At 42.2% G+C, this 25,213-nt stretch overlaps 1 long non-coding RNA gene across 1 annotated transcript in view; it reads right to left on the minus strand.

Annotated features, from left to right (window-relative positions):
* Nucleotides 1-15,918: 15,918 nt before the first annotated feature.
* LOC146890585 (uncharacterized) overlaps nucleotides 15,919-25,213 on the minus strand; it is a 31,530-nt gene continuing 22,235 nt past the window's right edge. Inside the window, exons 2-4 of the long non-coding RNA XR_015736191.1 lie at nucleotides 21,121-21,231; nucleotides 18,479-18,577; nucleotides 15,919-16,375 (exon numbers count right to left, since the gene is read on the minus strand). This is a non-coding gene — a long non-coding RNA (uncharacterized LOC146890585). The remainder of the gene's footprint in view (nucleotides 16,376-18,478; nucleotides 18,578-21,120; nucleotides 21,232-25,213) is intronic.

Consider the following 25,213-nt stretch of genomic DNA (forward strand, 5'->3'; position numbering starts at 1 on the left):
TTCAAGTCATTTGCCAGTTGGCGTCATTTATACTGAGCCTTCATTTAATTAAAAAAACTAGATTATACTACTCTATCCTATTGCGTAACTAGGGGAACCTTTGTGCTGTACCTATAAAAGATACACTAAAAGTCTCTTTTACTTGTAGACTTCCAAACATTACTGGGAAGGACATAACCCCGAAAAGCCTTTACGGAGCCATGCTTTCCACAGGAATTCTCTGGTATTAGGGACTGGGGCTCCAAACTTCAGCTGTGGTACGGAGTCCTTTGGGGTTACTTCACCAAGTGAATCCTGGAGACCATCCGTAGAAATGCGCATTCATTTGATCTGGTGAGGGGGGGTGATGCTTGTGAAGTACAACCAAGACGAAGGTCATCAGAAAAGTGGGACAGTTCTTGTGTCTCCCAACTCAATACCTGGGATTGGAGTCCACGAAAGAGGTAAAAGCCGCAGGCCAGGGTAGAATGGCTGCAAGATTTCTCTGTAATTCTAAACGCTTTAAACTGCTTCAATAGCATCATGAATATTCCTGCACAGTGTAAGGAATAACACCTGGTTATTTCTTAGAAGAACTTCTCCTTTAGAAGCTAAGATACAAGCTAAGCTGGGCTAAGCAAGGCAACGGATGTCAAGGTGACAGACAGCACCCAGGATAGAGTGAGTGATGTACTTTTAAAAAGTAGCAAGTTATAAGAATGGGAAATGCTTTTCTTATTAGTCAAAATTTTGACATGACTGTGCCAAAAAAAGGACAAAAGTGCTTATTCATATTATATAAATTGCCTTAAAGATAAATCCGAACAACACACAAGGATGTCTACATTTATTTCAGAGATGTGATTTCATAAGTAATCACTCCCATTGATGAATGAACATAACAGTTCATGCCCGAGAGTTCTGCCTATTCTGACCCTCGCCATCCAGAGAACCACAGAGCAACACAGCTCTCAGTCACTCGACATTGTTCCCGCTCTCCTATGAAGAGTGCCACTGTAAATAACTCGGTTTCCTGGTCACTTCTCACATCTGATTGGCTTCCTTAACTGTGACCTGTAACCCAGATAACATGGAAAACGAGATACAAATGAAGACTTAAAAAAAAAAATCAGTAAGATGGAAAAAATTACACTGGATTGATGAGATGGCTTAGCAGGTAAAGGCACTTACTCACTCTTAAGTGACAGTCTCAGTTCAATTGCCAGAAACCGCCATGGCAGAAGAAGACAACCAAGGCCCGCAAGTTGTCATGTGACTTCCACATGTGTGTACGCACATACACACACACCATAAATGCACAAACAAATACCAAAGAAAGAGGAAGCATATGAAGCCACTTCTCTAAGAGTTAAGGCTAAAAACTGCCACACCCAATGACTCAACCATTGATCCTCTTGGACTCTCGGGTCCCCACTGTCCTTCTGGCTACGGATCTCCCTCCTTTCTTACCCCTAGATTGCTTAAGTCATTTTGGGGCGTCCTTTCCCCTGCTTAGCTGCAGGCTGTGGCCTTGTATTTGATTGATGTACACTCTCAGACGCCACCAGACTGGTGTCATCACTCAACACCCCCATTTAAGCACTCTCTCAATTCCTCCTATTTAGTCTGGCTGGTTGGGTGTTGCCCATAAAGACAATTTGGCTTTGGCAATCACCATTAGAGCAGGCGTGTGACTAATCAGCCAGCCAGGTATCACTGCTATTGTCATCTGGGAAGCGAGTCTCCACGTTGACTCCGTGCTTCTGTCGGTTCCGCTCTCTGAGGTCTTCACCTATATACGTTCCCGAGTGGAGACTGTGGTATAAAATTCCATTTGCTTTCTTCCTACAGATACATCCTGTATTCTCTCTCAAGGGTGAAAGTCACACAACAGGGGAATTTGAAAAGGTTTCCAAAATGCCAGCCCACTGTGTAGACACCCAGGGCAGTGAAAGTCCTTTGTTCTCTGCAACTGGGAATTCTACCGAAGACGCAGAACTTCAGGTCATCATCACTCATGGAGGGAATATTTTCAGTGTGCTAGATATGGTTCATATGTTTAGTGTTGTGGAATACTTGTTTACACTGTGTGAAGATATGTCACTATGGTTGGTTTAATAGAGCTGAATGGCCAATAGCTAGGCAGGAGAGGATAGATGGTATTTCTGAGGAGAGAGAGGAAGAGGAGGAGGAATCTAGGCTTGCAGATTTTGCCAGTAGATCCAGGGCCATACAGAGTAGACATGCCATTCTGAGGAGAGGTAACCAAGCCACATGGCAGAATGTAGCTTAATAAAACAGATTAATTTAAGTCATAAGAACTAGTGGGAGAAGCCTAAGCTAATAGTTGAACTCTCATAATTAATAAGAGGTCTCTGTGCTGATATTTGGGGGCTGGCAATCCAAAGAGAGCCCAACAAGAAAGTTTGCTACAGTCTAGCTTTAAAAACTAAAGCTTGTTTGAGGTGGGGCAGTGAAGTGACTTGGGGTAAGAGTGCTTGCTTCCTTCATGGCCTGATAAACCAAGTTCAAGCCCCAGCCACCATCTTGAAAGGAAAGAACTAACTGTTGAAAGCTGTGTTGTGACCTCCCTGCACACATGCACACACACACACACACACACACACACACACATACACACACACTACCATCACCGCCACCAATAATCAATAATAATTAATAATAAAAATCAAAATCAAAGCTTATTTAGAGTTATTTTACATTTACAGAAAATCACAAGTACAATATGAAGTCTCCATATATCCCATATCCAATTTCTGCTACTGTTAGTATCTTACCTCAGCGTGGTGCCTACACTACAATGAGCAGAATGATGTGCTACTACTTCAATCACCATGCACTGTGATTGGCAAAGCTCATTGTGCTTACTGGATTTTATCTCTTCTGGAATCCCTTCGGGGGAGAGGGTAATCTTGATTGTCAATTTGATGAGACTTAGAATCATCGTGGAAACAAATCTCTAGGCATCTGTGTGAGGGAGTTTCTAGGCTGGGTTAGCTAGGGTGAGAAGACCCAACCCTAAATACAGCACCACTCCCTGGGTGAGGTCTTGAACTACAGACAAAAGAGAGAGTGAGCCGAGCCCAGTACTGATCTCTCTCTGCTTCTGGGCTGCCAGGAAGTGGGTCCAGCTGTCTATGCTCCAGCTGATGTAACTCCTGCTGACGTAACTCTCCCACTATGATTGCGCTAACGTAACTCACCCACCATGATTGACTGTACCTCAAACTGAACGGAAGCAACCCTTTTCTTTCTAAAGCTCCTTTGTCCCCAACAATGCATGCAGCAATACCATCCCAGACACATATAGTCACCGTGTCTCCTTGGGATCCTTTCAACTGTGACAGATACTCCTTTCTTTCTTACTTTTTCTTTTCTTGTCCTTTATAAAGAACATCACATTGTAGCCCAGGCTGCTGTTGAACCCATACTCCTTCAGACCCAATCATCAGGTGTTAGAGTTACAGGCATTACCACCACATCTAGCTTTAGGCGTGATTTCTTTTTGAGGAAGTTAACCATTTTAAGGCATTTTAAAGGAAGTTCCTCTGTGGGATTTGCCAAGTGTTTCTCTCATTAGACTTTATTTACTTAGTATTTCTGTAAGGAAGCCTCCAGAGGCAAGATGCCATTGTTTTCACATCTTACCAAGGTTACCTAGCATCCACAGGACCAGTCACTGTTCAGTGACCTCTGGTCACTTGGCTGAGGGAGTGCTTGTCAAATTACTGTCCCCACAATTTCTATTCTGCACTATTGGGAGGGAAGTCACTTTATAGCCCACACTTAAGTTGCAAGGAGCTATGCATGCCTCCTTGAGGCAAGGTATTTATATAAATTATATAAAATTCCTACTTATTTAGTCATTTACTTATAATAGTATTGACTCAAAGTTTTTTTTAATACATTGAATTATAATCCATCATGTCTTCAGCTTCACAGTCTTTTGATATTTTTGGTCCTTTGACAAACTTCCTTGTATCTACAGAGTTGGAAAGCAGGGGCAGCCTTCTTTAGTCTCTCCTTCTATATGATGCTTCGTCCACCCTCTTCACATATATTAGCTACCCCAGTCCTAGAATCTTCCATTTCTCCTAGGATCCCCCATCCCTTCCTGAGGAAAGTCCCAGAAGTAAAGTCTGGTTGCTAACTACGGACGTTGCTGCTGAGTGTCCTCGCCCCGGAGCAAAATGGAAAAGGAACTCTGTGTTCACAAAGTCATACACATCTCAAATAGTATTTCTATCTGTAGCTTTTCACATTTATATCAAGCCAACATACATTCATAGACATGAGGCCAATTCTTCCATGTCTACCTGCATCATGCTAGGTTCTTTCCCTCATTCTCGGTGAGACACTGGCTCTCACCCTCCACTCTCCGTTTATCTAAGTGGTCAATTCTAGGACTTACGCTAACAATGTGAAAATTATTGTTGATGGGTGGAAGGCAGATTTATCAACTGCAGTTATTCCATGGTTTTTCAAAAACATGATTCTGTATGGCGTAAGCCAGGTATCATAGATTATTATTTTAGCAAGGCAAAGATATGTTACATTTGTCTATGCTGCAGAATATTACTTTTAACTGTAAAGGTGTTTCTTTTGTTTATATTGCATTTGTTTAATTATGAAAATGTGTTTCGTTTGTTTCATCTTGCTGCCTAAGGCACCTGATTGGTCTAATGAAGAACTGAATGACCCATAGCTGAGCAGAGAAAGGGGCTGGCAGACAGAGGGAATAAATAGAAGAAGCTAGGCATGAGAGAAGAAGAGAGAAGAAAAGAATGAGAGAAAGAGGAGAGAATGAGGGACACACCCAAGACAAGAATCCAGGCAGCTGCCTGCCAGCTAGACATAGAGAAACAGTGAAAGTAAAATAGAAAGAAAGAAGAAAGATAAAAATTCCATAGGCAAAACATAGAAGACGAAAAACAGAATAATCTAAGTTAAAAGAGCTAGTTGGATATGTCCCTAAACTAAGGCAAGCATTCAAAACTAATAATAAATCTCTGTGTCAGGATTTGGGAGCTTGTTGGTGGCCTAAAAGAAAAACCTTGGTACAGCCAAGTATCATTGGATAATTCTGTTACCCATGGAGAAGGAGAGATAAGAAAGGAGGGTCAGTGTTCTCCACCCAGCATGTGCTGCACTGAAAGACTTGGAAGAGAAAAATACAGTGTGCTTGTTTATAATTTTAGTTCGGTTTCTGTAAAACATGTAGCAGACTTTCTTTTGGACCACCAACCAACCCTCAAATCATGACCCAGAGACTTCTTATTAGTTATGAATGTTCAACTTATGCTTGTTTCTTGCTAGGTCTCATACATTAATTTAACCTGTTTCTTTTCATCTATATTTTTTTGCCTTGGGACTTTTAATCTTTCTTTTCCTTTCTTTCATTCTGTATGTCCTACTTCCCCGCTTACTCCATGCCTGGCCGGCTAGTTGGTCCTGAAAGTCTCCCTGTTTATCTCCCTCATTCTCTTCTCTCTCTTCCCTGGAGCCTAGATTTCTCCTCCTATTTATTCTCTCTGCCTGCCGTCCCCACCTATTGGTCTACTGCCTAGCTATTGGCTGTTCAGCTTTTTATTAGACCAATCCTTAGGCAGGGAAAATCAAACAGCAACACACCTTTAAGTAATTAAACAAATACAGCATAAACAAGCGCAGCACACCTTTACATAAGCTAGAGTCATGAGAGAGGAAGTCGCCTCCATTGGGAAGAATACTTCCATAAGATTGGACCATAAGCAAGCCTCTTGGGCATTTTCTTAGTGATTGCTGGGGAAGGGCTCAGTACATGGTGGGTGGTGTCTTCCTGGGCTGGTGGTCCTGGGTTCGATAAGAAAGCAGGCTGAGCAAGCTATGGGGAGCAAGCCAGTAAACAGCACCCCTCCCTGGCCTCTACATCAGCTCGTGCCTCCAGGTTCCTACCCTGTTTGAGTTCCCGTTCTGAATTCCTTCAATGATGGATTGTGGTGTGGAAGTGTAAATCAAACAAACCCTTCCCTCCCCAAGTTGCTTTGGTCATGGTGTTCTATAATAGCAATAGCAACTCTAACTAGGACAGGCAGGAAGTGGGCTGTCACTAAAGAACACCTCTAATGGAACAGTACATAGTACTGCATATGTGTATTCGACCTAACGAGAGCTTGACTTTATCTGTTTGACACAGTCTTGCTACATAGCCCAGGCTAGCCTTTGTCCTGTGGTCCTCCTGCTTTGGCCTCCTGAGTACTCAGATCACAGACACAAACTGCCACACCCATTCAACCTGACTTAGAAATAAGTCAAAACAACAGTACAGGTTTAGGTTTTGTTTTATTTTTTTCAAAATTACGTAGTTAATGAACTTGGAGAGCTATGTCGAGAAGCATAAGCTATAAAACTGTAAAGCAGTGGGTCAATGAGATGGCTCATCAGGTCGAGGGGCTAGCCTTCGACAATGACAGCATGAATTCCAGTCCCTGGAACCCACATAGGGAAGAAGAGAACCAACACTCACTAGTTGTCCTCTGACCTGAACACTTGCAATGTGGCACGTGATTGCCTGCACCCACATGAAACAAGTAATTGTTGGCAAGGTTTTTAAAAATACCAAGTGGAATAGTTCCTTGGGTTAGGGAGATGTCAATTTTGAGTCTAAAATAATGACAATGTTATGTCATCAATAATGGCATGCTGTTCTCACTTAAATATTTTTGTAAGTAGGTTCTTGGGTTCTCTATCTTTATATCTATCTATCTATCTATCTATCTATCTATCTATCTATCTATCTATCTATCTATCTGTGTGTGTATATGTATGTGTGTTTCTCTCTGCGAGTCTCCTTTCAGTATCTCTCTATGTTTCTGTCTCTATCTGTCTGTCTCTGTCTCTTACATGTACACATGCACGAGCGTGTGTGTGTGCGCGTGCACACACACACACATACACACACACACACACACACACACACACACACACACATCTCTCTTCCCCTCTTCTCCCTCTCCTTGGAGATTTTGATGTTAGCCTGGATGCTTATAGGATGGGTGGAAATGGAATATGGTAGTTAATAGTAGCTTGGTGTCCATTTCAAGTGGTTCCCTAGCAACAGTTTCAGATCAAAGGGGCAGCTCCGAAGCCTGACTGAGCTGCACACTCGCCTGCAAAACAACTCACTTGTATGGTTTTAATCAGAACTACCTTTGGAGTCATACGGGCTGACACTCAGCTGACTGATATTCATCTCGTTGCCTGACAAGCTGATTAAGCTACGCTTGTAGGAAGTCACTCAGGCTATGGGGGAGAAATCTGACCATATTTAGAACCGAAAGAAAAACCTTTCACGGTTTCTAGATATTGTACATAGTGATCATGTAACTTACAAGTAGATAAACTTTTTTATATCCACTTTTAAGTAAGAAAATTAGCAGTTTGCTTAAAATCACAGGATGGGCTAGAAAAGTTGAAGTAGGCTAAATAAAATAATTTTTACTGCAGTTAAATATTACTCAAAAAGTGCCTGCAGACTCCCAAGTCCTCAACCCTTTGTTTACTTCCAGGACACTAAAGCACATATCTATAAAAGGACAGAAGCAGGGTCCACAGAGGCTGAGATGCGTGGCATCCTCAGTGTCATTGAAACACACCTTTATTTTATTAAGCCTTTCTCCCTTTGTACGCCCATTTTATTCCCATATTTCAAAAACAGAACAAATATTTCATTTGTTTGATTTTGTGGTAGCATATGTGAGCTTGAACCAAATCTGAAAGAAAGACTCTTGTACAAGTTCAAGTCCTATTGCTCAGGTTGCGTGTATTAGGAATAGAATTTCCACAAAACGTCAAGTTCAGGGGTCTCAAGCAGATACTTTCTAGATCAAATTCCATAGCAGAATTATGAAAAATACCTAGTGTTGGAAACAGCCCAAGAGTTCATCAATAGGTACCTGGATAAATAAACACAGGCATACACACATAAATTATAGGCTATTATTCAGTCTTTAAAAGGGAAGGTGATTTGACACATGCCGCAGCATGGAAAATTCCTGAAGATGCTACGATGTGTGAAACTGTGATTGCCAGAGGCTGAGGGGAGGAGACAGTGGGAAGTGTCTATTGGCAGCAGAGTTTTCATGGGAAAGGTTCCAGGGACTGTCGTGATGACGGCACACCAGGTGAACAGACAATGGCAAACCATTGGCTATGGTTAAACTGGTAAATTTATGTGGTGCATCACTTACTACAATAAAAGAAATCCAGCGTTCTCATTTGATCCACACCAAAATTTTCCTTGATCTATAATGTTCTAAAATATGTCTTATAAATATGACTGCTTTCCAGGGAAAGAGAAGATCCGCCTTGGCTGTTATCGTGTGCTCCCCTTGCAGCATGGACCACATTGTATGAGGAGCAAAATGGCTGCCTCATTCTTGCCAAGAATTCTTAAAGTCAAGCTATAACTTTCTTTTGAAGTGAAAATAATCTTTGGAGAGAGAAGGAGCTGGCAATATATAACACAATAATGTCTATTGAACTGTTTCTAACCAAAGTTATTTTTATAGTTAGATATTTCCTCAGATTTTTATATTTACTAGTGAGAAGGACTTTAAATGATATTTTATTCTTATTTCTCCTAAGCACAACTTTCATAAACCATTCATGGTTTTATAACTGACCTTAACTGTCGAACTAAATGTTTATATTTTTCTCTCTATGTGGTAAACTATATGGACATATTACCATTTTTATGCAGGGGCATGGATTAGCATTGATTGATGACTCGGTCATTAAGAACACTGGCTGCTGCTCTTTCAGAGGACCAGGGTTCAATTCCCAGCATCCACACAGTAGCTCACAACTGTCTCTAATTTCAGTCCCAAGGGAACCAATGGCCTCTTCTGGTTTCTTTGGGCACCGGACATGCATGTGATGCACAGACATACATGCAGACAAAACACCCATACATTCAAACAAACAAACAATAAATAAATAAATAAGATTTAAGCATAATGATTAACTAGAGGTCTCGGCTTGTACATCAGTCAGCAGAGTGCTTACCTAACACGCACAAGACTTGGGGTTCAAGTGTCAACCAGACATGGTGGTACCAACATCTGCCATCTCAGTTCTCAGGAGGCAGAAGCAGGAGGATCAGAAATTCCAGGTTATCCCTGGCTTCATAGTAATTTCAAGACTAGATGAGCTATATGATACCCTGTCTCAAAACAGAACTTGTAGAAGCAAACAAAAAAACCTCAATGATGAACTACAAGAAAAGATTAAATTAGACTTTCAGGTTATTCAGTCACAAATTTGCACAAGTCACTTTTAGAAGTTTTTTTTTTTATTATTAAAAAGTATGATTCTGCTTCATTCCCTGGGGACTCTGCCTCTTGGTGTTAACTCTTACTCAAAATTTAACTCTTTCTTACTGTATTACTTAGGATTTCTATATGGCAACTCTTATAAAGGAAAACACTGGGGACTTGCTTACAGCTTCAGAGGTGTTGTCCTTTATCATCATAGTAGGAAGCATGGTGGCATGCAGGCAGATGGTTCCGGAGAGGTAGCTGAGAGTTCTACATCTGGATCAGCAGACAACAGGAAGGGAAAGACACACCAGGCTCGGCTTGAGCATCTGAGACCTCAAAGCCCACCCCTACGGTGACACACTTCCTCCAACAAGGCCACACCTGCTAGTAGTTCAACTCCCAAGGAGCCCAAGGGGGTCATTTTCTTTCAAACCACTGCAATCAGCAACCCTATCAGCCTTCCTTTCTAGCCTGACTCTGTTCCTCTCTGTCACCCAAATGCAGAAACACTTTCCATCAGAGATTCTCAGTGGCCACACAGGGTTTCGACTCAGACAAGCCTCATTCAACCATCATTAGAGAAGTTTCTTCTTGCAGTAGATGGGAACTAAAACAGACTCACAGGTGAACAATTTGCAGACAGTGGGAGACTTTGGAACATTCAGTCCTAAATGGGATGTCTTTATGAAATCCCTTCCCTCAATGGTTTATGCAGCAGAGGAGGCAAAAAGATTGGAAGAACCAGAGGTAATAGATGACTCCAAAGAGACAGTGTCTTCCAGACACAACAGTGTAGAGGAAAAATTAGTAGAATCATTGTATCTAGTGCCATGGACTAATTCTTTTGTTTACTATGAAAATGTGCTGTTCTCGTTGGTTTAATAAGAGCTAACTGGCCAATAGCTAGGCAGGAAGAGGTTAGGTGGAAGAGCCAGACTGAGAGAATGCTGGGAAGAAGAAGGGTGGAGTTGCCAGCCAGATGTAGAAGAAACAGATCATGTAGAAGATGAGGTAACAAACCATGAGCCACATGGCAACATGTAAATTAATATATATGGGTTAATTTAAGTTGTAATAGCTAGTTAGTAGCAAGCCTGTAGGCAAAGGCTGCTTGTTAGTTCCTGGCCACCCAGACCCAAAATAATCAGAAAAACTGTATTAATTAAAATACTGCTGGGCCTATTAGCTTAGGCATATTCCTGGATAACTCATATGTTAAATTAACCCATTTCTGCTATTCTGCGTATCACCATGTGGCTGTGGTTTACTGGATAAAGTTCCAGCGGGTCTGGGTCCTGCAGTGGCTACATTGCTTCTCATTGACTCCACCCACTCTCTCCTCCTCTAGCTGCTTAGAAGTCCTGCCTTACCTTATTCTGCGCTGCAATAGGCCCAAAGCAGATTCTTTATTAACCAATGGCATTCATGCCGTACAGAGGGGAATCCCATATCACAAGCCTAAGCTGTCATCTAAGCATTTATAATTAATAATAAGTCTCTGTGTCATTTACTGGGGAGCCAGTAGTACTGCCGAAAAACCCCTGCCTGCAATCTAAGGTAAACATTAGAATGATATGGTTTTTTCTAGAAGAACTGAGACTTGAAGATATTATTGTGGAAAACAGCAGTTGTTTTGTTATCTTTAGAGTTTTTCTGAAGGAGTTTTACGGTCTTTGCAGGACCTTGGTCACAAGACTATCCTGGCACACCTGGACATCTTGAACTGTGTGCTGCATACACAATACACAATAATCCCTAAAGTGGCGGGGCATGATGGTTTCCTTCAGAACATATACAGATTAGATGAAGGCTTTGGTATCTAAACAACAACTTTTGTGTAACAATCAAAAATTTGCCTTTACATGGCTATTTGAAGTTCAGTTTATAGAAACCATTCCTTCCTGTTGCCAAGTAGCCTAAAATTCATCTTGGGATGACATGCTTTTTCAACCTACCTATGCAACACAGTACACCGACACATCAAGACTGGTGCACATATGAACACACAGAGACTGTAGCAGCAACCACAGGACTTGTAGAAGTTCAAGTTAGAGTCCAACGGTGGTGGTGCATGCCTTTAATCCCAGCACTCAGGAGGCAGAGGCAGGCTGGGCTCTGTGAGTTTGAGGCCAGTTCTGGTCTACAAGAGCTAGTTCCAGGACAGGCACCAAAGCCACAGAGAAACCCTGTTTTGAAAAACCAAAAAAAAAAAAAAAAAAAGTTCAAGTTAGACAGGGTCCTAACCCTGAAAGGAAGAAGTGGGCATGGACTCCTACCCCCCTACCCCTCAATAAAATATCTCCAACTGATAGCTACTTCCAAAAGAAAAATTAGTTTTCTCCAACAGAATCTCACTAGGCAAATTAACCACACTTCAGGGTAGGCCCCAGGCACAGTAAACATAAAACAAAGTCAATGGTACTTTTGTAGACCTGGTCTCTCACTTTGTTTTGTTTGGGTAATTTTTTTTATCTTAATGATTGTCTTAGTTAGGGTTTTAGCTGCTATGAGGAGACAATTGGGGTGTGGGAGCATGGTGACATGCAGGCAGATGTGGTGCTGGTTACACCTTGGCTTGCAGGGAACAGGAAGTTGACTGAGACACTGGGCAGTATCTTGAGCAAAGAAAACCTCAAAGCCCACCTCCACAGTGACACATTTCCTCAAACAAGGCCGTAACCACTTCAATAAAGTCACCCCTCCTAATAATGCCATTCCCTCTGAGATTATGGGGGCCAATTACATTCAAGCTACCACAATGATCTTTTGCTTATACATTTTGGTTTCTGTGTTGTATTTCTGTAGGGTTGAGAGTTGTGTATGTTTCTTAATTTTTTCTTAGTTTTGTTTTTGTTTTTTAAAGAAAAAGAGAAAGAAAGGATGTAGAGTTGGTGGAGGTGGAGAGGACCTAGGAGGAGTTTGAGGAGGGGGAAATTGTGATCAAAATATACTGCATGAAAAAAGAAGAACTGTTTTTTTAAAAAAGCATGATTCCTTATTTTTATATATGCAAAAAATGTCTATTTTTTTGGTTGAAAATCAAATGTATAAATTATAGAAAAATCAAGAAATTCATTGAGGCCCAAAATATCCTATGGGGCATGTTGCAACACCTTTCAGCAGTCTAGCCCAGTAGTTTGGTAGACCAGATGTCTGTCTCCAGAGTGCCATACCCATTAGGGCTATCAGTTGTGATGGTTCCTGCAGGTCAGGCTTGAGGTTTCACTGAGCTGTTCCATCCACCAACTGCCTTGCCTTCCAGTTGTATGCAGCCAATGGCCCTGCTTCAGGAGCCTCCAGAAGGTCTCACTTTCAGGGGAGGAACTCAGTGTTTCCTTTTAGCACCCTTTAAAATTACATCCTGATAGGTTGAGTTGAAACAAACTGTTTGTTTGGGAAGCAGGCCCAAGAAAAGGCTACAGAGCCAAAGAGAGTAGAGAAACCAAGGAAGGGGGCTAGGGATTACCAAGCAAGTTTTCTTATTGGACAGCTGGGGAAATTTCAGGAGGTGAAGAATGAGTTGTTCCATTTGAAGACAGGATATTTGGGATATTTATCAGTGATTCTCATCCTTAACTGAGGCTTTCTCCAGAGTGAGTGCATGCAAATGCCAGCAGTGACAGGCTGCAAGAGGAACTCCACGCCGAGTCAGGAGAGCACAGAAAGCTCTGCAAGAGTGCTTTTAGCCCTGGCCTGCTTCCTCTTTTGTCTCAAAAGGAGCTGCTGGAAGGTCAGTTCTTGTGTAGTGGCATGGGCTATCCGGTGGGGCCAATGCCAGAATTCCTCAAAGAGAGAAAAAGAGATTGTTTTTTTGTTTTTGTTTTGTTTTGTTTTGTTTTCCAATAAAGCTTTCCCAGTCAAGAAAGGGCTGGAACACAGAGATAGTTGATTGGAACAGTGTTAAACTAGGATTCTTGAAAGTTTCCTCAATCTATAAGACCTGAGATAGCCTCCACCCCACCCTCCACCCAACTTTGTGCATGTTGTTTTTTATTTTGTGAGACAGGGCCTTGTTTTGTAGCTTGGCCTAAACTCAAAATCCTTCTGCCTCAGCTTTCTGAGTGCTAGGATTCTAAGTGTGCACCACTACACTTGGCTGGCTAAGACACGCACACACACACACACACACACACACACACATTATATCTTTAGGCATCCAGTCATATCTGAATATTATTTCCAGCTGCCAGCCCCTCTGTTCGTAGCTGGAGCCAGGAGGCATTCCTTTTCAGATCAGCTCTAAGCAGAAGCTGTTTGTGCTGCCAGAGAGGAGGCACGACATTCGTGAGCACTGACATCCATGTTGACAAGGCGACACATGATCCTGCCTTATGCTCCAGTGGTCCCAGCATTCGAGATATTCAAATGAGAATCAGCATTCCGACAGCATAAGGCTTTTGTTCTAGAAAAGACATTGAGGTTCAAATATAACAATAAGAAACCACAAAATATCGAGGATGGCTGATTTGTCACGTGACTATGCGGACAGGTTCAGAGTCTTATTACACCTACCTATTGGATCACTCTAACTACGACAGGAGACTGTCCTGAAATCCTCCTAAAACTCTGACCAGAGACTCGTGGCCTTGCTTTTCAGAGTGGAACTCTTTAATGGCTACTCAAATGAATGTCACCCAAGAAGAATGAGGATGGGATCCTTTGGGTCTGAGACATTGTTGGGACTGGTAACATGGTAGGGACAGCAGATGACAAAATCACTTATTTGGCCACCTCTTCTTCACCGAGGAATGCAGACCCTTATATGATGCCAGTGAGCCTACACAAAGCAAAGCAAACCCATGTCGTAGACAATCATAGCATTCTGATATTTAATTCAAAGTGAACCTATGCCATAGAGAATCATAGGATTCTGATATTTAATTCAAAGTGAACCCATGCCATAGATAATCTCAAAATTCTGATAGTTAATTCTAAGTGAACCCATGCCCTAGAAAATCCCAAGAGTCTTATATTTAATTCAAAGTGAACCCATGCCATAGATAATCCCAAGATTCTGATATTTAATTCTTACTAAGTATTTAGTTAAAAGACATAGCTTCTATGATTAAGATAACTTATCTTGGAAATACTCAGGGATTACAGGAATTTGACAGGAAAAACCCCACAGGCATAGGTATGTATGCATACAGCCAAACACTTGCTTTAATGGAGCAGCGATCTTGGAACTTGCATTTCCAACCATGATTACTTTGCCTGTGGTTCAAATCACTGTGGTCAATGTGATGAATATTGCATGAATGACCCGAGACACACAGAAAGTGGAGAAAGGTGCTTTAATATCGCAGGGCCGTTGTGGAAACAAGTGAGATAATGTAACATAAAAACAATTCCCAGGCTCTATAGCACACAGTTAGGAAGCCTAATATTCACTTGCTTGCTTCTTGAATGTCTCCTCATGTATTTTTGGAGTGATTATGTATTATTCTATTTGAATCGAGACCTGTTTCATCACTGCCAAATTGTTCTTCATTCTTGCTTTCTGCTATCTAAATAAAGTTATTTATAAACATTTCTGCATGACTGGCATTTTTTTCCCTTTTGAAATGCTTCCTCTAGATGAATTCCTGGAAGTACAATAAATGGTTCTAAATAGAATTGAGACATTCTTGTTTAAATGATGAATGCCTTCTTGGCGTACCCAAACAACTAGTTAATGATGATAGGCCATAATTCAGATGAATTAAGAAACTAATTCTAATTGCGGTGGTGTTAACAAGTCAGCATATATAGAACCAGTTAAGATAATTTTCAAGGCAGGAAGTACAGACAACAGAGAAGCCCAGTTAAGATTTGACTTACCAGTTCAACTTTGCAACTAAGCACCCAAATGACCAGGCCTAACCCAATTTATTTAACTCAAGTTGGCCTTAAATGGAGTCCAAAGTGTTTTTCAGATCTCATATTGGCTCCATAGAGAACAAAGGCCCATCTCCTCCAGGTAAGGCACCCAAGGATAAACAACTGAGAAAATTCACCTCAGTAAATAAAGTAAAGCTGTCAGGGCAAAGAACTTCCAAGTCCAGTCATTATGCTATGCTATCATAATATATGCATAATATATAATTATGCTATGCTATTATAACACCTCGGTGTGGATGGTGGGGATGAGGGGTTGCTTGGCGGTTGGGTGAAAGGAGAGAGATTCCCCACCCTTCACACATCAACAGATAAAAAAAAACAGGCTGTGAATCCCACCATACTCTCTTCAGAGTGGGAGAACAGCAATCAGACCACCCTGACCTCGTGGTCCAGGGAAGCTGCCAGGAAGCCTGAGGAGCCTCCTCTCCATGCTGAGGCAGCAACCTTGGGAGTTCTGAGAGGAAGCGGAGAGGGCAATGCAGTGGGTTAATGTTGAGAAAGAGCTGAGGACACAGCAGAACTGCAAGTTAAATTAACCCCTGAGTGTCCCCAACAGCACAGGACTGTGAGCTGAATTAACCCATGAGGGTCACTATCAGCACTTTCAGAAAAGGCAAGGATCAAGCAAACCAAAGAGCAAATAAGCAATAACCTCCCACCACACCTACGCACTAACTTTATTCACACTTCATTCACTACTCTGGGACTCCAGAGACTTGCCATGAATACATGGCAAGAATGCCATGAATACAACAGCAGTTTGGCTGGCTGCTGTTCTGACCTGAGTAGGATTAGGGATGGATTGGTCACAGCACAGGGGGCTGGGGAAATGTATGGCCAGATGTATTGATGTAGAATCCTGATCTACTGAGGTATATAGTGCCACAGCTGCTCCAACACAATCATGAACCATCACCTGCCAATATGAGCCCTGATTAATTAGAGACAATAACACTTAAGAAATGTATAGGGCCAGGTTGTACCTCTGTGGTAGACATCTTGCCTAGCATATAAAAAGCCTGCCATTTCATTTCCAGCACTATAAAAATTAACTATATGAATAAATCATCATGTTTATACCTCTCAAGAAATTATAAACTATTCTTTAGATTTAATTCTGGAGCTTCTTGTCTTCATATTTCTTCTCTGTTTCTCTGGCGGGGGTGCTGAATCTAAGATCCCATAATAGATGTCATCTACAAAGACAAGAGGATGAACGATGAAGGCTAAGGGTCACCAAACTCAGCTTCTCTAGAGTTTCCTGACCATCTACGGCCCCTGCTCTGCAGACCTCCAAACCCCAGTTCTAGACCAATGCATGGCTGGTTATATGGCCTCTGATCACCATGCCTCTGCCCTATGATCATCTTCTTTGAACCCTATTGCCTCCTTAGATTCACCCTGATCTTGCTTGCACTTTGTACCATGGAAAACCACTTGCTGTGAGCTGTTGTGTATTTTTCCCTGGCTCTGGACCCAGAAGATTTTTGTTCCTGCTTTTTAGTCTAGCTAATGCTTACATCTGCCACTTTTTAAGTCTTAGCTAAAATATCTCCTCCAGAGCCACTTAAGCACTGAGTTATAAACCTGTAAGAACTATATGCTTTGGAGCCAAATATTTTATGGTGATTTGTATATTTTAGCATTCAGTCAGAATTTAGCAAATAAGTGTTTTGATACACACTGAATAAATAGGTAGATGTATGTGCTAGTATGTGCTAATGATCACATCACCAATTCCTCTTTAGTACACGGTAAGTGAGGAAGGTAGATGCTAAAAGGATGGAGAAAGCCCTTGTGGGAGCATGTATTCAGCCACGCTTGTACTTAGAGTTGTTTGATGGAAATTCATCTATAACAGTGGTTCTCAACCTTCCTAATGTTGCATCTCCTTAATACACTTCCTCATGTTGTGGTGACCCCCAACCATAGAATTATTTTTGTTGCCACTTCATAACTGTCATCGTGTTACTGTTATGTCTCATGGAGGGCTCATGACTGAAAGTTGAGAAGCACTGATCCAGAAACAAGAAAAAGGAGACCAGGTGGTCTAAGATCCCTTTCCCTTCCAAGGGTCTAAATGAATCTAAAAGAAAAGTTCTTCAAGAAAAAGAAATTTCCCCACTCATAACACAGCCTGTGAGTTTCCCTCATACTTCCTTTCTTCTCATATTGTTTATAAATTGAATTGACTTATGTTGTATGAGGGAGGAGGTGCTCGTGTGTGTAGAAGCTTATCCTCTTTCCTCTTCCTATTTCTCTCCTTCCACCACACGGGACCTGAAAATTGACCTCAGATGGTTAGGTTCGGAGACAAGAGCCCTTATCCACTGAGTCATCTTGCTAGTCCTCTCTTACACTTTCTAACACCCATTAATTCATTTAAGTTAACAAATTGCTCTTAAGCAAATCCTATTACTTCTTAGAAAGTCTAGGCCTCATTTACTCCTTAGTACAAGTTATTCCTAATGTGAATCCTTCTGCAGAATGACTTGCTAGGAACAGTGGGTACTGAAGAATCGTGCTTTGAATGAAGGACTCCTTCCAGGCATCACTGACACAATTTAAATGCTAATCTATGCTCCTGGGCAGTGGTCCATTGCTGGCCCTGGTTCTGAGCCCATTGGAACATTGTCTCCATAGTGAGGAGATCCTAGACAACCTTCCCAGACAAAGCTAGTTTTTCAAGTTCTGGCTCTGTCATCAATCGGTTCTATTCTGTCTTTCAGGAAGTCACTCAGTTCTGCCAAGCTTCTGCTTTTCCACCCATAAAAGGGTGAACATAATAGTAAATCCTCAAGATGTAAGAGCTAAAGTCTAGTGTGTCTTTGGGTTACTCTGGGACTCCAGAGATTTACCATGAATACATGTGGATTGGCTGGGTGCTGTTCTGACCTGAGCAGGATGAGGGATGGTTTGGTCACAGCACAGGAGGCTTGGAAAGTGTATGGCCAGATGTGTCGATGTAGAATCCTGATCTACTGAGGTATATAGTCCACAGCTGCTCTAATCATGAACCCACAACCTGCCAAAATGAGCCCTGGTTGATTAGATCCTGCAGTTCACCCCCTCTTCTAACAGAGATCTTTTCTAGTCCTGGTAGACTGATCTGTGCTCTACAGAGCTGCAGAGCACACAAAAACTTTGAACCTTGGACAAGAAGTGAAATTTCAGGAACAGTGGTACACATCTGTAAATGATCCATCTACCCGCATCGGCTTTGGAATTAGAGCAAACAGAAACGTTTGCTCTCAGAGAATTTAGAGGACTTACTCACCCCTGGCTGGACCCAATCTCACCTTTTAAGATCAGGGTTCCAGAGATGGTGATGGAGAAGGTTCATGCGCTTCTTGACCTGGCTTTCAAAGTGGTCCCCTGCACAACAGCATCAGAATCACCTGGCCATTTAAAAGAAATGCAGAATCCTGGGCTATGTCCAGACCTACTGAATCTACATTTTTAAAAGGTCATAATAAAATACATACAATTCAGAATCTATCCATAATAGCTATGTTTTAGTATACAGATAAGTAGACCCAGTGTGCTCACATAATAATGTAGCCCCTTCCCAGGACTGTTCTTTACCATTCAGAAATGGAAACTTGATACCTGCTGTGCAGCTCTCCACCTTCCCTCCCATCCCCAGTCTCTGATATACACCCAGAATCGGCATTTTTAACAACGCTCCCAGCTAATTCCTATGCCGAGTAAATGTTTGGGAAAGAGGAACCAAAGTATAAAACTCAAAGATAATAAAACCCAGAACTTTGCATGAGTTTGCGGGGGGCAGCCTGGTCACTCCATGGGGCAAAGTCAGGGGTGAAAAAAATGGAAGCTAGTCAGTGGAACCATGGCAAATTCCTCTGGGTAATTTTGGTATGTGGCCAAGTTTGACAGTGTTGCTTTGATGATCTTCTATCTCTATAACCGTTGGAATCACCTAGAGACTTTAAAACCATATCCACACCTGAGACCATCAAAAACCATCTGATTTCTAGAGGAAGGTCCCAGGCACATAACTTTTTATAGATTTTCCAGTGATTCTTGGAACTCAATGTATTATCTATCATCTATCTATCTATCTGCCTGTCTTTGAAGCATGTTGCTGCATGTATGTATGTGTGTACATATAAATATTATCCCTCTAGAAAAATAATCCAAGTTTTTTCTCTTGTGTATTTCTTTATCCTACTTCTCCTAGTTGGTGACATCAGCCAGAGCCACCAGAGCAAGAAAACTGAACTAAAAATGGGAGCAGAATACTGTGCGATTTCCACATCTTTGATTTGCACACCAAATCTGACCGTTCCACCATCGTCTCACCTGTCTGGGCCATTCGCTGTACAATTTTCAGCTCTGTGGTCATCAGCGATTTCAAATCTACCAACATAACTGCCCTTCAGCACCTGTAGACACTGGGCAAGGCTGACTTTGGAGCATGGATTCACAGAGACTTGGTTCTCGACTCTCATCTCTGCATGGTTGGGGCTGTTGACACCATCAGTCAGAACACTGATGTGTACACTGTGATAGCACATAAAGACAGTAGGAAGTGCACTCAGGTTTAACTGTGGGGAGAAGGAAGAGACAGGTAGGCCACAGAGGATGCTGGAGTGCGTCCTTGATAAAGGGAAATGGCGGCTCCAGGCTAGGCTTTGGAGCTGCTCCTTGCTACAGCTCTTCTGGCCTGAATTCTGGTAATTCAAGCAAGGCAAGGCACTTGTAAACAAAGCTGTATCTGGGAAAAATAGCTCTTTATTAGCTGTAATCCAGCACATTAGATATAAACCTCTCCCTCATTGCCATTCTGTCTGGTAGCACGAATTCTAATTGGTCTTAATAATAAAAACCTGGAGTCAGATATTAGGAGGTGAAAGCTAAAAGATCAGAGATGCAGCACAATCAGGCACTAGAGAGACCTTTTACCTCTACCGAATCCTCAGACTGCATGTTCAGACTGCAGGCTCAGACGGCCATGAGCTCCTGTCTCCTCAGACTTTTATATTCCACTTTCCACAGGCTGTATCACTTCCTACCTCCACCTCCCAAGTGCTGAGATTAAAGGTGTGAGCCACCACTGCCTGCCTGGATCTGTTTCTCTTTGAGACTGGATTAATCTACTGTAGCCCAGGGTGGCCTTGAACTCAGAGAGATCCAGCTGCTTCTGTCTCCCAAGTGCTGGGATTAAAAATCTGTGTTGGCCTCTAGTATCTTAGCTCTGCACTCTGATCTTCAGGCAAGCTTTGTCAAAACACAAACAAAATATAACCTTTCTTTGCGTCTGTTTCTCTGTCTCTGTCTAAGACAGGACTTCATTGCGCTCTAACTTGCCTGGAACTTGCTCTGTAGACCACGCTGGCCTTGAATTCCCAGAGATCCTGCAGCCCCACCTCTCCAGTGCTGGGATTAAAGGTGTGTACCGCCTTCTGTCATTCTTTCCCATCAGTGCACTGTGTTTATTTTCTTAGTATCATTTCCCACAATTATAGTTCATATACTCATCATCTGCCTGCCCTTGCAAAAATAACAGCCGTTATTTTACACAGCTGTTTCTGTGTAAGATCTGGGTTCATTTGTCTTCTCTCTTCCTTTCGCAGAGTCTCGTGATACATACTTGAAAGAATGAAACGAATCAGTAGTCAGTGAATTAATGCCGTGGTCACACGTTGAGCCATCCAATGACCTTCTACCTGGCAAACTAACTGTGCTAGCTTCTCATTGCTATAACTAAATATACAAGATAAGGAACTTACAAAGAAAAGTGTAATTTGGCCCCATGGATTTGGAGGTTCTAGTCAGTAATAAAACTTTTTGCTTTGGGTCTGTTGCAAGGTGGCCTATCATGATGAATAAAATCCTCATCTAATAGCCAGAGAGCAAAAGGGAGAGGAAGATTCTGGAGTCCCACAGTGCCCTCCAAGTGCTCATCACCAAGGCTTACCTTCCATGAGACCCTGCCTCTCAAAGTGGCCATCACTTCCCATTAGTACCACCATGCCAACCCTTTCATGCTTGGGTCTTTCGGGGCTGTTCAGCATCCAAACCACAGCACCTAAAAAGAGGATAGTGCAGAAATAGCAGGCTGATATTCTTGAGAGTCAGCTGACCCTTTAGAATGGAGAGGACTGCCATGGTAGAAGGAAACAGTGTTTGTGAGGCAAGAGGCCTGCTTGCAGCAGTCAGAGTCAGTGGAGTCTGACCTCTGCTTTCTTTATAGGGCATGCTGACACAGAGTAACCCGGGCTGATCCTTTAGAATGGAGAGGACTGCCATGGTAGAAGGAAACAGCGTTTGTGAGGCAAGAGGCCTGCTTGCAGCAGTCAGAGTCAACGGAGTCTGACCTCTGCTTTCTTTATAGGGCATGCTGACACAGAGTAACCCGGAACATACGTCTACTTTCACGTCTGTAATTTGCATACCTTCACCCATCATTTTTCCAATCTTCTGCTCTTAGTTTCATTTTATCTCTTTTCCCCCTGCATCTTTAGAAGTACATTCAGTCCCTTTTTAAACACTGTAATAAGTGACATCTAATAGATTTTACTCTAACATTTCGTTGAGAGATCTTGGAAGTATTAGAAGCTGGAAGATGAATTTTCCTTATTTCTCAGCACGAATAGAAATAGCTCTTTGGACGGGCACCTTGCCGTGTGCTTTGTTCTGCTGTCTATCACTCAGCTCTGCAGTCAGACAGACACATGAGTCTGGCACGAGTTTTCCTGATCTCGGAACAGTGACGTATTTCAGATAGGAAGCAGTGGTGGCTCTCTGACTGTTTCGTACAGTGCTACATCTTTATAAAAATATCACCTGATCCCCCACCCCTGCCAAATACTGAACATTTGGCAGACCTCATAGAGAAGTTAACAATAGCCCTTGAGGTCACTTAAGGCTATGTTCTTAACCTGTTATCCTACTGTGTTCTCGGCCTGTTTAAATTTAATCTGCCTTTAAGAGAACAATGCAGCCCACCTTCTATTGTTTTGAATTTCCCATATAAGTAGATCACAGTCTAAGCCGATGCATAGCTTTACTCTTAAATTATATACTCTTTCACATCCCTGACCCAAAATAAGGTTTGTGTGCATATGTGCACTGTGGCTAACATTTGCTAAAGGCAGCTAACACATTGGAAACTGATGCAGGAGAATTGTCTGTATTCTGTCAGTCATATTTTAATAAAACGTTGATTGGCCAGGCAGGCAGTTTAGGCGGGAAAACCAGACAGGAAGTAGAGGTGATGCAATGAGAACAGGAGAATTCTGGGAAGCAGGGAGGATCTATGCACACCACCGAAGAGACAGCATGTAACCTGCCCAGCTGGAAAAGGTACTGAGCCATTATGGCTAACATAGATAATGATAATGGATTAATATACGTTACAAGGACTAATAAGAAGCCTGACCTAATGAGCCAATCAGTTTATAACCTAATGGAGTCCTATGTGTGATTTTCCTTTGGGGCTTGCCAGCTATGGGGTACTGGGCGGGATGGAAACCCCAACAAGCCGGCCCCTTCGTGTTACAGGAAACAACCCTTATATAATAAATATCTATCATAAATATTAGAAGCAGTATAAGCTTGCTAATGTCTATTTGCGGTATTGAGTACATCCAGGTCAGTTGGGGTCAGTTAAATGACTTTTTTCCCTGTAAAACTCCATTAAAGGTTTCTGTAAAGAGTCTCTTGTCCCTCTCCCTTGCAGTGTTTTCTGTGCTGTTTCAATAAATACAGAGCAAAACCCTATGGTAGACACAGGTACAGCTTCAGAAGAGACACAGACAGACCAGATAGGCAACCGACAGCCATCAGATAGGCATATGCAACAGACAGATCACAGGCAGGCCAGTAGTCACGAACTACAGCTAGAAGGTAGGGAGAGAAGTGAAGAATTCCAATTTGGGCTTGCTCTAGGTCAAATTAAGAGGAAGCGCTTTGTTTCATTCTTTAACGTGACGTGTACTCAATTTTGTGCCTCTGGGGTTATCCTTCATGCGTTTACCAATGCAACTTTTGTATCCCCTAAGCAAACTTTCTCCACTTGCCTTTGCTACACTGGGGGAGGGGAGTGGACATAAAGTCTATGCCTTATACCAGGAAAGTTCTCTACTACTGACCTATATCTCAAGCCAATTGGATTAGACTAGTGCTAGCAAGACCCAGTGTCTTAGTTTGGGTTTTTATTGCCCTGAAGAGACACCATAACCACCCAATTATTATAAAGGAATTTAATTATGGGGGGGCTTGCTTACAGTTTCAGGAGTTCTGTCTATTATCATCATGATGAGGAGCATGGCAGTGTGCAGGCAAACGTCATGCTGGAACTTGGAGTGTTATGTCTTGTAGACAACAGGAAGTCAGCTGACACACTGGGCAGTATCCTGAGCATAGGAAACCTCAAAGCCCACCCCCACAGAGACACACTTCCTCCAACAAGGCCATACCCACTTCAACAAGCCACACCTCCTTATAGTGCCACTCCCTGAGATTATGGGGGGGCAATTACATTCAAACTACCACATCCAGGATTTTTCTGTCTTAGTTTCTCAAACACTGAGATTGCAGCTACAAACAACCATGCCTGGGTGTTTATGTAGGTGCTAAGGAAAAGAACTCAGGTCCCCATGAATGTGAGAAACACTGACTGAGCTATCTTCTCTGACTCCTCAAATACCTTCTAGAAAATTTTGTTCTGTCAGACAATTTTATTTATTAAGACCCTTTTTATTCAATGTACGTTTATCATGTTGCCCCTTTCCCTAGCTCCTCCCAGATTCTAACAGTATCTTTACCCAATAAACTTTATTTTCTTTCCCTCTCTCTTTCAAAAAAGACAAAAAACAAATAAGCAAGAAATGATCAAAAGGAAAAATGTAGAAGGAACGGCGGGCTGCATTCCCGCCCACTACCCGGCTAGCTTTACCCGAAATAATTACACGGAAACTGTATTCTTTTAAACACTGCCTGGCCCATTATCTGTAGCCTCTTATTGGCTAACTCTTACATAATGTTCTAACCCATTTCTAATAATCTCTGTAGTCGTGGTGGCTTACCAGGAGGATTCTAACCTGCGGCTGTCTCGGAGAGGAGAGTCATGGTGACTGCCTGCCTCTGCTTTCTTTCTCCCAAAATTCTGTTCTGTCTACTCCACCCACCTAAGGGTTGGCCTATCAAAAAGGCCAAGGCAGTCTCTTTATTAACCAATGAAAGTAACAATAGACAGATGACCCTCCTCCATCAGAAAAAAAATACAGAGTTCATTTTGTGTTGACTCTTTGTTTAGGGCTTGTCCTAGCCTGTGGCTGATACACGCAGTGACACTCTATTGGAGATCCCCTTCTTGGTACTGGGAACCCATCTGGCTTGAACTTGTGCAGGTCCTGTTCATGTTGCCATAATCTCTATGAATTCACATGTACATTAGCCCTGCGTTTTCTGGAAGGCATCCATCATCTCCGGCTCATACAATTTTTCTACCTCCTCTGTCACATAGAGCCCTGAGCCCTGCGTGGAGGGGGGTTGATGAGGACTGAGTGCATCAAAGTCTCTCACTCTCTAGACATTGTCCAGTTGAAGTTTTACCCCTATTGACAATATTCCTGGCACTGGAAAACAGACTTTCTTCCAGAGGAGAAAGGCAATCTTCAATATCACTCAACTACAAATGCTGTGTCTTGCAGCAATAACTTACCTTCAAGATATCCTGGTGCAACAGTGACACAAACGTTATGGGAGTAACCAAACCACTCCATGAGATCAAACCCGTACCTGAAATTGTTAAAGTGGCCAAGAACCTGAGACTAGCCAGGCCTAGGAGAAAACCTAGTATTCTTTTTCCTGCTAAAGAAACATAACAATAAAATGACTCCTAATGAGAGACTGTTATACTCATAGACCAGTGCCTTTCTCAGCTCACATCAGAGAAGCTTTTTCTTGCAGTAGACGGGAACTATCACAATTAAATAATGCTAGACAGTTTATTATTGTTATTATGACTGACAATAGATAATGTCTCTGACTGTAAGTGGTGTTGC

Source organism: Myodes glareolus, chromosome 23 (genome assembly GCF_982192425.1).
Source record: "Myodes glareolus chromosome 23, mMyoGla1.1, whole genome shotgun sequence".
NCBI lineage: Eukaryota > Metazoa > Chordata > Mammalia > Rodentia > Cricetidae > Myodes > Myodes glareolus.